At 43.3% G+C, this 12,263-nt stretch overlaps 1 protein-coding gene across 4 annotated transcripts in view; it reads right to left on the bottom strand.

Moving 5' to 3' along the window:
- The window catches only part of STARD3NL (STARD3 N-terminal like), a 60,167-nt gene extending 48,503 nt beyond the window's left edge, over positions 1-11,664 (bottom strand). For 2 of the 4 annotated variants that reach the window (XM_032873425.1, XM_032873428.1), the window contains exon 1: positions 11,553-11,660. The gene's annotated coding sequence lies outside the window, so the exon portion shown is untranslated. Of the gene's footprint in view, positions 1-1,485; positions 1,540-10,797; positions 10,854-11,552 lie in introns of all 4 variants that reach the window. The other 2 variants (XM_032873426.1, XM_032873427.1) reach the window with 2 other exon arrangements.
- Between the last annotated feature and the right edge of the window lie 599 nt (positions 11,665-12,263).

The following is a 12,263-nucleotide window of genomic DNA, read 5'->3' as shown; positions in this document are numbered from 1 at the left end:
GTTGAGAGAACCATAGAAGCAGGAAGACCAATCAGCAGATATGGTAACAAATTCAGGAAGGAGGTAAAACACTGACTTAGTAGACTAGCGTGGTAGCATGGAGGTGGTAAGAACAGACTGGTTCTAAATACAGAGTCAAAAGCATTTGTTGATGGACTGGGTGTGGGGTATGGGATAAAGGAAGGATGAAAAGAGAACTGCTGGGTTTACAGCCTGGGGAAATTGGAAGGATGGAGCTGCTATTTACTGAAATGGAGAAGATCATGGAAAGGCAACTTCGAGGAAGAACATCAGTTCAGTTTGGACACATAAAGTTTGAAATGCTTATTAATATCCAAGTAGATAGTAATTATTATTAAAGGAAATAGCCAGAAAGAAGTCAGGAGTTCAGGGAAGAGGTCTGAACTAGAGAGAGAGATTTTAGAGTTAGTAGCTTAGGGATGGAATATAAAACCATTCAATAAAACAGAAATTTGAATGTTCTCCCTTCTTTCCATAAAAGATGAGGAAAAAAAACAAAGTTCCTTTATCTGTAGAACAGAAAATAATTAAGATGGGGCCCACTCTAAGTCCACTAAAAGTTCCCATTTTATTAAATAATAAGCACTGAACACCTACAAAATGTAAAACCCCAAGGACATTTAAAAGGCTTCAAAAAGCAATGTAAGTGTTCGGCAGAACTGCCATCTACTTGAGGAGACAGATAAATAATAGAAGGAAATGACAAAGAGGAAGAAAGGAAGGAAGGAAGGAAGGAGGGGAGGGAGGGAGGGAGGAAGGAAAAGGAAGAGAAGAAGGAAGGAAGTCAGTCAAGTGAGTACCCCTGACAATAACCATGCCCCTGGGTATTGCCTGGTCCAAGGGAAGATGGGCCAGCTGGAGAGAAAAAGGACACTTGACAATGTAGATTTATTCCTCCACAGATCACAGGTTGGCAAAATGGCAGCACGCCATGGAATGGCCAGTCACGTTGGGTAGTTCATGTTGTTCGCTCACTACCTCCGCAAGGGTTGACAACTCGGTAGACAGTTACACCACCAGCACTGGCTGAGTCAGATGGCTGGCAGGTTATAGCCACATCTCATCACCATCCAAATTAAAAAATCTCTCTCAAGATGGGCTCTGGCAAACAAGAATATTCATCTTTTTCAAGAAACAGCTATCAGATGACCCAGAATAACTGGAACAACGTGGTCTCTATAGCTACTTCCCTCCAACTTCTACTGTCTCTTTCCAAACTCTGAGTCTCCTCCCAGTAGATCTCTTGTGGTGCTCAAATAGATTTTTACAGCTTTTCTCCCTTTCACAGCTTCGGCTCTAACTTCTATACTCATATACTGCCTTCACAGCTCACCTAGAAACAACTTTATTTTAATCTTCTAGGTCACAGAAGCTATACATAACCCCATTTCTCTTCATGAGTCAAACAAAGTCATTTCCACAGGTATAAAAGACTGCTGATTTTCTTGGTTGCTGACTACCCACCATTTTCCAGAACTTTTTCTTCTTCCCACAGAACAAAATCTACTTTTAGCTTTCCTAAAAAATCACAGGAAATCAGTTATTATGGTTATTATGGAGTTAGCACTATTTTTCCCGATTTTGAATTCATTAGTACTCTCAACCATCAGTAGGTGGTAATTCAGAGCAACCGTGTTCTTCCTTAGTGCACACATTCTCATGAATATTTAAAACTTCCTCTTCAGGATGTGCTGCCAGCTTTAGCAACGGTGGAGTCAACCATCATATTCCTTCCTTTGAGGAGATCATCAAGATGTGACCACCAGCCAACCTGTGAGCTGGACCTGGCCACCGGGAGACTCCCCACCCCCTTTCCTGTCCTTGGAATGTGTATTCTGCTCATCTTCCTCACTCTCAGAAGCTGCTCCAAAGATACACCCTTGAAATAGAACTGTGGTGTTGAGACCATCTGGACTGGGTGTGTGTGACTGGCTGAACTCACTTGAGGCCTTGACATAAACTTTGAAGATTCTGGAGGCCGGGTGAGGAAAACTACTCATCTCGCAACTGCTTAAGACAAGCCTTGTAAGTAAGTTCCTTCATCCCTACAACTGCCATGGCAAATGTGAAATGGCCGGCCTCTTTCTTCACTGTCCCTGCCCTGCACACACAGTGGCCAGATTTCAGATTATACCCCAGAAGCTCCAGAGAAAGCTGTAAACCAACAAATGCCTCAGTTATGCAACGTAAATATTTTCCAATGCATATGAAGACATCTCTATGCCATGTATTGCCATTTCGTCAGTGCTCACTGCAAGCAATTTTCAAAAAGAGGATTTCGGTTCTCAGGACAGAACTGCGATCTTATTGATCTCTATCTGAAAATCAGTAATGTTCCAAGGCAGTGAGCTCAATGACCTCCCATGAATCATAGGCAAGTGGCTACAAGTGGACACTTCTTTTAGTAACCATCTCTCTTCATCTCAATGACTAGAATTAAGAATATGTTCATCACACATTCTCCATAGCCCTCCCCAAACTTATCTCCTCTACAGGGGAAAACCTGTAGAGTAGCCAGCTGTAGCTGGTCAGCTGACCAGTAGACAGCAAAGCTAAGGTGGCTATTCAGAAGAGAGCAGGGTTTCTCTTTGTTCAAAGGCACAAGACTCCTTCTGTGAAAGTGGAGAAACAAACATTCCTGCAAATGTCACTCTAGCTGACAAAGCCATCCTCTCCTCACTGCTCCTTAGTGGCTCCAACACTGGGACAAGTAGTACACGAAGAGCAATGCCAGGGAAGACGGAGTTTCAACTGCCCCTGGCGTTATCCAAGGCCAACTCCCTATTTCACAAACCAGGACAAGCCAAGAGAAGGAACGGTCATTCACATCTTTGCCCAGGAGTATCTATCAACAGGCAGAAGTTACATATGTCATCTCCTACTCTTTGGTATACAAAATGGCACATAGTTCCTAACATAATTACTAATCTTTACGGTGGGTGAAGGTCTGCTTGGTGCACGTGACAGATTAGGAAAATCAATGGCAAAATCTTGAAGTCTGGATTTGAAGGGGAAAAAAAACAATTGTAATCTTTCCTTCTTTCATCAGACTTCATAGGTGGTCATATAGGAAACTGACCTTCAGAAGATCAGCATCAGATGACTTTAGCTTATGCTTCAGGAAACAGAATCACAAAAACAAGGACCACTAATTATAAGACTCAGTGCAGCTATAGGCTAATATACTCAGGAAACAGAATTAAAGCCTCATAATGAGAATGGATTCAGAGAATGTTACAGAGGTAGAGGACATCATAAAAGTAGTAGGAGCTCGGGCGCCTGGGTGGCTCAGTGGGTTAAAGCCTCTGCCTTAGGCTCAGGTCATGATCCAGGGTCCTGGGATTGAGCCCCACATCGGGCTCTCTGTTTCGTGGAGCGCCTGCTTCCTTCTCTCTCTCTCTGCCTGCCTCTCTGCCTACTTATAATCTCTATCTGTCAAATAAATAAATAAAATCTTTAAAAAAAAAAAAAGTAGTAGGATCTCTTTAAGCTCTCAAGGTTCTCAAAAAGGTTTGAAACCAGCTCCATTATTTGCTCTCAAATAATGTAACAAGATGGGGCGCCTGGGTGGCTCAGTGGGTTAAGCCTCTGCCTTCAGCTCAGGTCATGATCTCAGGGTCCTGGGATCGAGTCCCGCATCGGGCTCTCTGCTCAGCAAGGAGCCTGCTTCTCTCTCTCTCTCTCTCTCTCTGCCTGCCTCTCTGTCTACTTGTGATCTCTCTCTGTCAAATCAATAAATAAAATCTTTAAAAAAAAAAAAAAAAAAAAAAATAATGTAACAAGAGATAATTACAAAGTCAAAAACAAAACTGTAAGAATGACTTAAAAATACAGATATTGGTGTAGAACATACATACTACCTGTAAATACTTCAAAAAATATTTAGGGAAGGAAAAACTAACAAATAATAACCCATAATTTCTTGTGTACAGCTTTTATTATGAAGATAAGCATTAAATTTGATTCTGCTGTGAGCTTCATCTTCCGAACTGGTGACCATGTCATTCCCCTAATATCTCTTACTGGACTTTTCCAGTTTTCCCAATTATCACTCATTCACATTACTCAATAATTCAGACTCACTCATCTCTGAAACATCTCCCATGCTGGTATCATGCTAGTTTTTTTTAAAAAATGAAAACTCGAACGAACCATTTTATCCCCTTTCTCTCATACCCAGGGCTCTAGCCACAGGGGCCTATTTTTAGTTCCCTGTGCAGGAGGAAATTTCACCATCCATGCCTTTGCTCTAATGCTCCATCTTCCTGGAGAGTCTTATCATCGGAGCACTTAAACAACAGCAATAAAAGCCAGTTCACAGTTTAAGGAAGCTTAAGTACCACTTCCTCAAAGAAACCTTCCATAACCTCACTGGATGACACACATGTCATGCATCTTTAATGGCACCTCTAATCTTTCACACATTGTTCACATGTCCTTTTCCCAGTGCTAGACCAACAGTTCCTGCAAGACATGTAGACATATAATCCTTTGCACCTAGGGAAATGCCTAGCTATGGGTTATGCATTTGATTTGTTTGTTTAATTCATGAATCACAAATATTATCATATGAAAGTCTGGGGTCTGGGTGCTTGTTAACTAAAATTAGGCAAGTTTATACACATGTCTGGGATTTCAGTATATTACATTAAATGAACCAAGAATATTTGAACTTTCTTTAATTACTGTAACTGACAAAACAATCAAAATGTCCCAAATTAATTAATTTGGTCATCTTATTCCAATGTATTTTCAAAGCTATTTACTGAAGTCATTCCAACAACACACTACATAAACTGATACAAATATATGAGAAAAGAGAAAGAAACTACTATAGGAATGGGACCCAAGTAAACAGATATTAAAATCTACCACAAGTAAAACACTATGCTAGAAGCTGTGAGGAAAACCAAAATGAGAAAGACAAGCCCCTGATCCTCAAGTAGAATAGTTTTATAAAGGAGGTAAAATGGTCATACAAATAATTAGAAATCAAAGCCTACGTAATTATAATACAGAGAAGACTGAACTTTAGATTGTGGTGACCAGAAAAGGCTTCATGAAAAAGCTGGCCCAAGAGTAAATGTATGACTTTGCAAGAAATGGAAAGGAAATGCATATTGTGAATAAGGGGAAGACTGGAGTAACTTAAAAACAGAGGTGCAGGAGCATGCCCAGGACCAGTGAGCCATGGACGGTCTGGGAGGGACCCCATGTGAGCATGCCTCAGAGGGTGCGGCTGGGCCAGGAAGGGGGAGGACAGGTGACAAGGACCATGGATGGTCAGCACGGGAGTGACGGCTAGCTTTTCACACCTAGAGCCGGGGCATGAGGATACACAGGCTCGACTAAGGGGGTCAGAGTCTGAGGATAAGGAAAATGCATCAAAGGCCACAGCCGTCCATTGGCTACTGAAATGCAGGCAGAGATGCTCTTCAAAGTGACTCAATGAGTTTCTGGCTGCCACAAAGAGGTCTAGTTGTGGTTTGCTTCTGCAAGGATACAATCATTCCAGGATTCCAGAATTTATGCTTTCTCCATGTTCTATAAAAATATGTATTTTACCACCTGTACAGGCAGAGGGCAAGAGAGAAACACGTACAAACGCTGCTGAAGGCCGTAGGAGTCCAGAACTTTCAAATGGTCAGCTCTGAGCAGCAGAGCACTAAAAGTTCAAAGGGTGTCAGAGGGCCAGCTTTAATTCTCACTTAAAAAAACAGCAAGACAGTCCCTTCTAGTCTGGAAGCACCTTCCCACCCACCCTCATTTCCAGAGTCTTCACAGGGAAACCCGCCCTCCACAGAGAAACTACATTCCCCCCATCACATGCATGCACACTTTTCTATAATGACGCACTGCTGCGAAGTTTACACAAAAAAAAAGACTCCCAACTGATGCCCCGGAACCAAACCTTGTCCATATATAGGTGACAGTGTTTATCTGACTGTTGGCTCACATGATGTTTTTTAAACACCGAATTGCCAATATTAAAATATGAGAGTTTCCCCCTCATAGATCCAAATTTCTAGTTTCTCTTCAAATATAGGCAATCCTGGCAATACTTCCCAGCTCCCCAGTTTGACATCCTGCCACCTCACTTACATGCAGCCCCGCCTAGTCCTTCTTGGCATTTGTTTGGGCTCCTAGTTTACGTGGCCTTTGGATCCCCAATAGTTGGGGTCCAGTCTCAGCTGGCTGTGGGAGGACGGGGCTCACAAAGAGCACTGCCTAGTGTCAGTCCCCTCCTTACTAGTTGTATAACCTGAGACAAACTACTTTAACCTCTCTGTGCCTCAGCTTCTCCTTCTGTAAAATGAGGACAATTATGATGTAATGTACTTCAGAGGGCTTTTGCGAGGAATACATTAGTTTCTAGAAAGCAGCGGTTGTGCAGGTATTGGGGCCGGTGAGATGTTTTTGGTTGTCACAACTGGGGGAGGTGTCCCTGGCATCTAGTTAGAGTCCAGGGATGCTGTAGGACGGCTCCCACAACAACAACAACAACAATTAGCCAGCCCAAAATGTCAACAGGATGAGCAATCCAGACACAAAGCGATGAGAACAGCAGCGGGCCCAGAGTGTGAGCTCTTATCAATAATGCCCAAAGTGAGGACTGGCTGGTGCTCATGTCTCAGCTGGAGAAATTTCTGATAGCTCCAGAGCTCCTTGCTTGATGAATTTAAGTACAACATAAATAGCAAAATGTACTTGAAACTCCCTGGTTCCGCATATCCGCTCAACAAGCAAGTGGTTAATTTAAAGAAAACAAAAACAAAAACATGTAGGTCTATTTTCCTAAAACAAACAGCAAACAAGAACACACCCGGGTGAGCAATAATGCACAGGATTTGAAAAGCACACTGTCCTAAAGCACATGGGTGGTGGGAACCAGTGACTACTGCAACTTAGAAGGTACTAGGCCAAATTCCTGTCCACTCCAAGTTTTATACACTGAGGATGCCCACTGGTCCCAGGATAGTTTTTGGAAAACCGTGACTAGACGAGAAGTAGAGGAGGAGGGTTTTAAACTAAGGAGTCAATCACACCCCGCACTACCCCAGTGCCTGCGCAGGAATATCCTGCGCTGGCAGGGTCCTGTGGTGGGGAGTCATCAAAACAGGCACCTTCAAGAGCCAGATCGAGAACAAGCAAAGCAAATAAAAAGCTCAGAAAGGCTCAAGCTCTGCAGGACAGCAGAACCCATGACATCTGGTGCAAGCCTCCGCAGTCTCCATCCAGGGATACGGACCAGGCTTCTTAGCCCAGCACCACATGCATCCCTGGCTAGGCTCTCCGGGCCTTTTCTAATCTTTAATACTCAAAAGCTGGAACTGCTATTATATGATCCAGTACCATAAACACAGGTAACAATGATTTTTACTTGTGACCATTTACAACCCAAAGATTTGAGTTCCTCTCAAGGGATCTCTTGGTAACTGCAGAAGTCAGACCCTTAACTGAAACAGGAAAGAGGTTCTGTTGAATCAAAGCCAAGAAAAACAGAACAGTGCTTCTCTCAAAGATGAGATGATAAAAGTATAAATAAAACTAAAGGCTCTACAATTTACAAAAAACTTTGCATGTATAACATGAATAGTTAAGTGTCTCCTAAGCTCAAGCAAACATATATTTGAATACTCATGCATAAAAGAGTGCATTACCAAAGATACCAGGATTGGTAAACTACATCACAAAGAAAGACTCCCAAAGGTGTTCTGAAAGAGAAGGCTTCCATTAAAGACACAGGAAATATTCCATTAAATAAGCAGCACAAATGGACATGGAAGGACAGGCTGGATTTGTCCATCTATGAGGCATTCCAGGCAGAACACAAGCAAAGACACTGAAGCTGAAACAGCCAGTTCAGTCTGGGGCACTAGGTTCGGGGAAGGATGGCACTACAGTCTGAGACCAATTCATGACAGCCTAGATCTTAAAACATGGACACTGGTTGCACGAACAATCTTGAAGGACAGAGAAACTCTGTCAAAATACCCAGTGAATGGCTTAAATAGCAAAAGCTCTCTTTTGCCTAAATTTAAGACTTTCCAATGTGTAAGAAAGAAAATAAGTGCATTTACATAATTCTAATTCAACTAATGAAAGACAATCCCTACTACATTATAGGAGAGTCAAGAAATCAACAGAAAGTAAATTGAACTATTTGTTAGTTTACTATTACTCACCTACCATATCCCAGTCATAAGAAGCAAAGCTTGGAAATAAATAATGAGTATTTTTAAATTGGAGGAACATAGCAACTCATTTTTTAACCATAAAATCCATGAACTGATTTTTACTTAATTTTTAAAAATGATTATATAGTACCAAGAAAGAAGTTATATCCCAAAGCTGACCCAAAGACGTCCTCAATTCTAGGAAGAAACTCCACTTGCTAACAGAGAGTATGAGCCAGCAGCTCTATGCAACGTTCCCACACCTGTAAGCGCAAGGTTAATGCTAGGAATTCAGTAACAAGTTTTGAACTCCTTTTCAAAGATGTGTGCAATTAGAGGCACCTGGGTGGCTCAGTCAGTTAAGCATCTACCTTCAGCTCAGGTCATGATCCCAGGGTCCTAGGATAAAGCCTGCTCAGAAGGGATCTGGCTTCTCCCTCTCTCTCTCAAATAAATAAATAAAAATCTTTAAAAAGGAAAAAAAAAAAAAGATGGGTACAATTAAACCTTAAATTTTATAGTCATTTTTGAGGGGCACTGGGGTGGCTCAGTCGGTGTCTGCCTTCCACTCAGGTCATAATTCCAGGGTCCTGAGATCGAGCCTGCTTCTCCCTCTCCCTCTGCCTGTTGCTCCCCCTGCTTGTGTGCACCCTCACTCTCTCTCTCTCTCTCTGCCAAATAAATAAACAAAATCTTAAAAAAAGAAAAATCATTTTGAAACCACTGCATACTAACAAAAATCTGTAATCTACTAACAAAAATACTGTATTCTCAGGGGCGCCTGGGTGGCTCAGTCAGTTATGCGTCTGCCTTAGGCTGGGGTGAGGATTCTCCGGGTCCTGGGATCAAGCCCAGCATCAGGCTCTCTGCTCAGCAGGAAGCCTGCTTCTCCCTCTCTTTCTGTCCCCCCACCTTACTCTGGCGCTCTCTCAAATAAATAAATAAAATCTTTATAAAATGAGAGGACTAAATCATGATCTCTAAAATGCCATTTCAAAAAATGTAACTTCAAAAAAATATATAACTTCAAATAATAGAGATTTGTAGCTGTAGCTATGTATTCAGGGAAGCACTGAGGTAGAGTAACATGGATTAGGCTTTGGGGTCAGGCTAGCTGGAATGTTTGAATCTACGCTCACTCAGTACTAGCTAGATGGCCGAAGTACAAGCTTCCCTTCTGATCAAGAAGGATTAATATTTACCTTTGCAATATGTTGGAAAGAAAGAATGTATGTAATGCTCCTGGCACAGTGTAGGCACTAAATAAAGGCAGACATTAACTCTCTGGTTAGTTAAAAGCTCTGATGAAAAATGATAATCCACTTGACCATGCAGTTTCCTAGAACTCAGCTTGGACAAGAGCAGGGAGTGACTGCCAGTCCTTTCCAAAGGGCGACCCCACATAAAGAATGGAGGGCTCACAGGAAGGAAGGATAAAAGCAGGGAGCTGAAGACAAGCAGAGGCTGAGAGTCCTGCACATAATAATGAATAGGAAAAAAACAGCATGAGACACTGTGCTAAAGGGAAGGAGACGTATTTTCATTAAGAGAGAAGACTAATGGTGAAAAAAATATATACATAACGAATTGCTGCAATGATTTCATAACCAAAATAAAACAGAGAGCTAGCTAGAATCTATGAGCATCATTAAATAAGGAGGGATTTGGCAACACACAAATCCTATGCCTTTTGCCTGAATGCACTGGGTTCCGACAATGCAGCTCAAGCCCACCTCTCAAGTGTCATCTCCCCCCACCTCACTCTCTCCAAGGTTCAATCCATTCCACACATGGCTTCTCTTCTACCCCTGGTACACTCTAAGCCCATTTTTCCTTTAGCTCCTTTGCACTGCAGTGTCTGCCTGGAAACTTCCACCAGATCTTCCCATGGCTGACTCATTCTAAACACTTAGGTCTCATCAAACTGTCACTTCCTCAAGGAAACCTTCTCTTGTCACCATATCTAAATTCTCTCTTACTCCCCCATATCCCAGTCACACTCTATCCCCTTATCCTGAACTATTTTTTCTATCATTTATCATTATCTAAAATAGTCATTTTTCTTTACATGTTTATTGTGTCTCCACCAAAATGGAAGGTCTTTGAGGGCAGGAACCCTAAGTAAACTTTTCAATCTCCAACACCTCAAACCAAAATGTGGCACAGATGAGGTCCTCATCTGAAAAACTTGTTCAAAGAATAAACTGAAATGATTGAAATTGCCATCTTGTGAACATAAGTAAGGAAAAGTCTCCCAAAGTGACTTCAATTTCACTTCTTTAATGCAGTTTTATGCAATCACGCAGACTTAAAAGTTCAATGTTTTACCAAGATTTAAAGAGAATGAATTTTTAATGAAAATATTATATATGTATGTACACACTGTACACCACACATTTTCACTTTATGGGCATGAATCTATACATAAAGCAAAGGTAGTAAAAGTTTTATTTTTTGAGATCCTGCTTTTAGAGAGTAGATGGGTAGGTGGTACATACATGGGAATTATCTTTCAGATCCTTTCTCAACAAAGATTCTAAGGTAAACATTCTGAACTAATTCCAGTATATTTGAGAGATTAGACCTGTTACTTTGTTACCTTGCTAAACTTATCCAAACTATTACTGAGTCAAGTGATGAATTCAGTGATTCCATCTGTGAAACAGAAGACAAATGACATGGTGAACAACCGGCACATTAATGGAAGGGTAAGAAAAGTTCCACAATGTTAACCCATATTTGAACAAAAGTGGGGGGGGGGACCACTCTTTCTAGAAAATCCTAAACAAAAACAAGCACGCTACTTTGATTTCAAAATATGGCCGGATACTATGAGTGGGCAAGGCAGTGAAATGAAACTAGGGCCACAACACTCATAACTTGGGCTTTGATTTTTCAATTTTGTTTTGTTTTGAACACAGATTTTCTTAATGAGTAAAAGAGGCCAATGATCGATCTTGTCTGTATAAACCACGCATCACCCTAGTCACGGTTCATGGTTAACTCCGGAGGGCCCATGGCGCCAGCACCGGGCGGGTCCCCACCGAGGACTCCTCGAGGTCCGCAGGGGGAAGGAATGCAGACCTCTCTACCAGCATCCCGTCCCAGCATCCCAGCCTCAGCGCTGGAACGAGGTGGGGCTCAGCATTCTGCAACTTCACTTTTGCATCCTTTATAAACACAGCCTGCCTAGCCCTTCCTCCTCCCCGAGGACCGCGCAGCCCTCCGCAAACACCCGACGCTCCGGCTCTGGCCTCCGTTCACGGGTCTACCGTGAGCCCCGAGCAAGTCATCTGATCCCGGGTGACTCAGTTTTCCAATCTGTCAAATAGGGTGACGAGAAACCCAGCCTACCTTATCGGGTGGTTTCGGGCGGGCAGCCCCAGGCTGGCCCGGGGACAGCGGTTCCGTGGTTGCGCCCGCGCCAAGCGGGCGGAGGGGCGGGGCTTGGCGGGGCGGGCCTGGGCACCAAGCCTTGCAGCCGGCGCGCAGCCCACCGCCAGCAGTCAGCCACCCCCTGCCCTCTTCGAGTATCCGACCCGTGACGTCAACACGCTGACGTCGACGCACAGAGGCTCATCTCGCCGGAGGGACCAAAGACTGGGCTGGGGCCTGCGTGCCCCCCCCCCCCCCCCCGCCACCGTAACAGAGCCAGCGATTGGTACAAGCGTCTGTCGCTCATTTGCTGCCCAGTAAGCGACACGAGAAGCCGGGAAAGGGCGGGCTGGCTTGGCCCGAGGGGAGGGTGTGAATCTAGACTTCGTTTTGAGAACCTCGAGCTGGTTGGTTTTGACTGAGTGTGGTCACAGTGTTTTGTTAATGGGCGGCTTCCCCCGTGCGGGAGATTTTGCTTCTTTCGCTTTCCTGCAGTCTCGTGGTGGAGAGTTAGGTTCCAGTTCGTGGAAAATAGTCATGGCCTGGATTTCAGGGTCCCTGGTACCTCCCACTGTGCTCTCCAGGAATGAAAAAGTAGGACCTTCCATTTCTCTCTTGAAGCGTCCCCTCCAATTTGAATTCTCCTCAAAGCCCCCAGACTTATTTAGGAGACCCTTTCTCTGTTCTCCT

Source organism: Lontra canadensis, unplaced genomic scaffold (genome assembly GCF_010015895.1).
Source record: "Lontra canadensis isolate GAN:19392208 unplaced genomic scaffold, GSC_riverotter_1.0 scaffold48, whole genome shotgun sequence".
NCBI lineage: Eukaryota > Metazoa > Chordata > Mammalia > Carnivora > Mustelidae > Lontra > Lontra canadensis.
The sequence above is the reverse complement of the archived record's forward strand: the minus strand, read 5'-3'. Positions and strand labels throughout refer to the sequence as shown.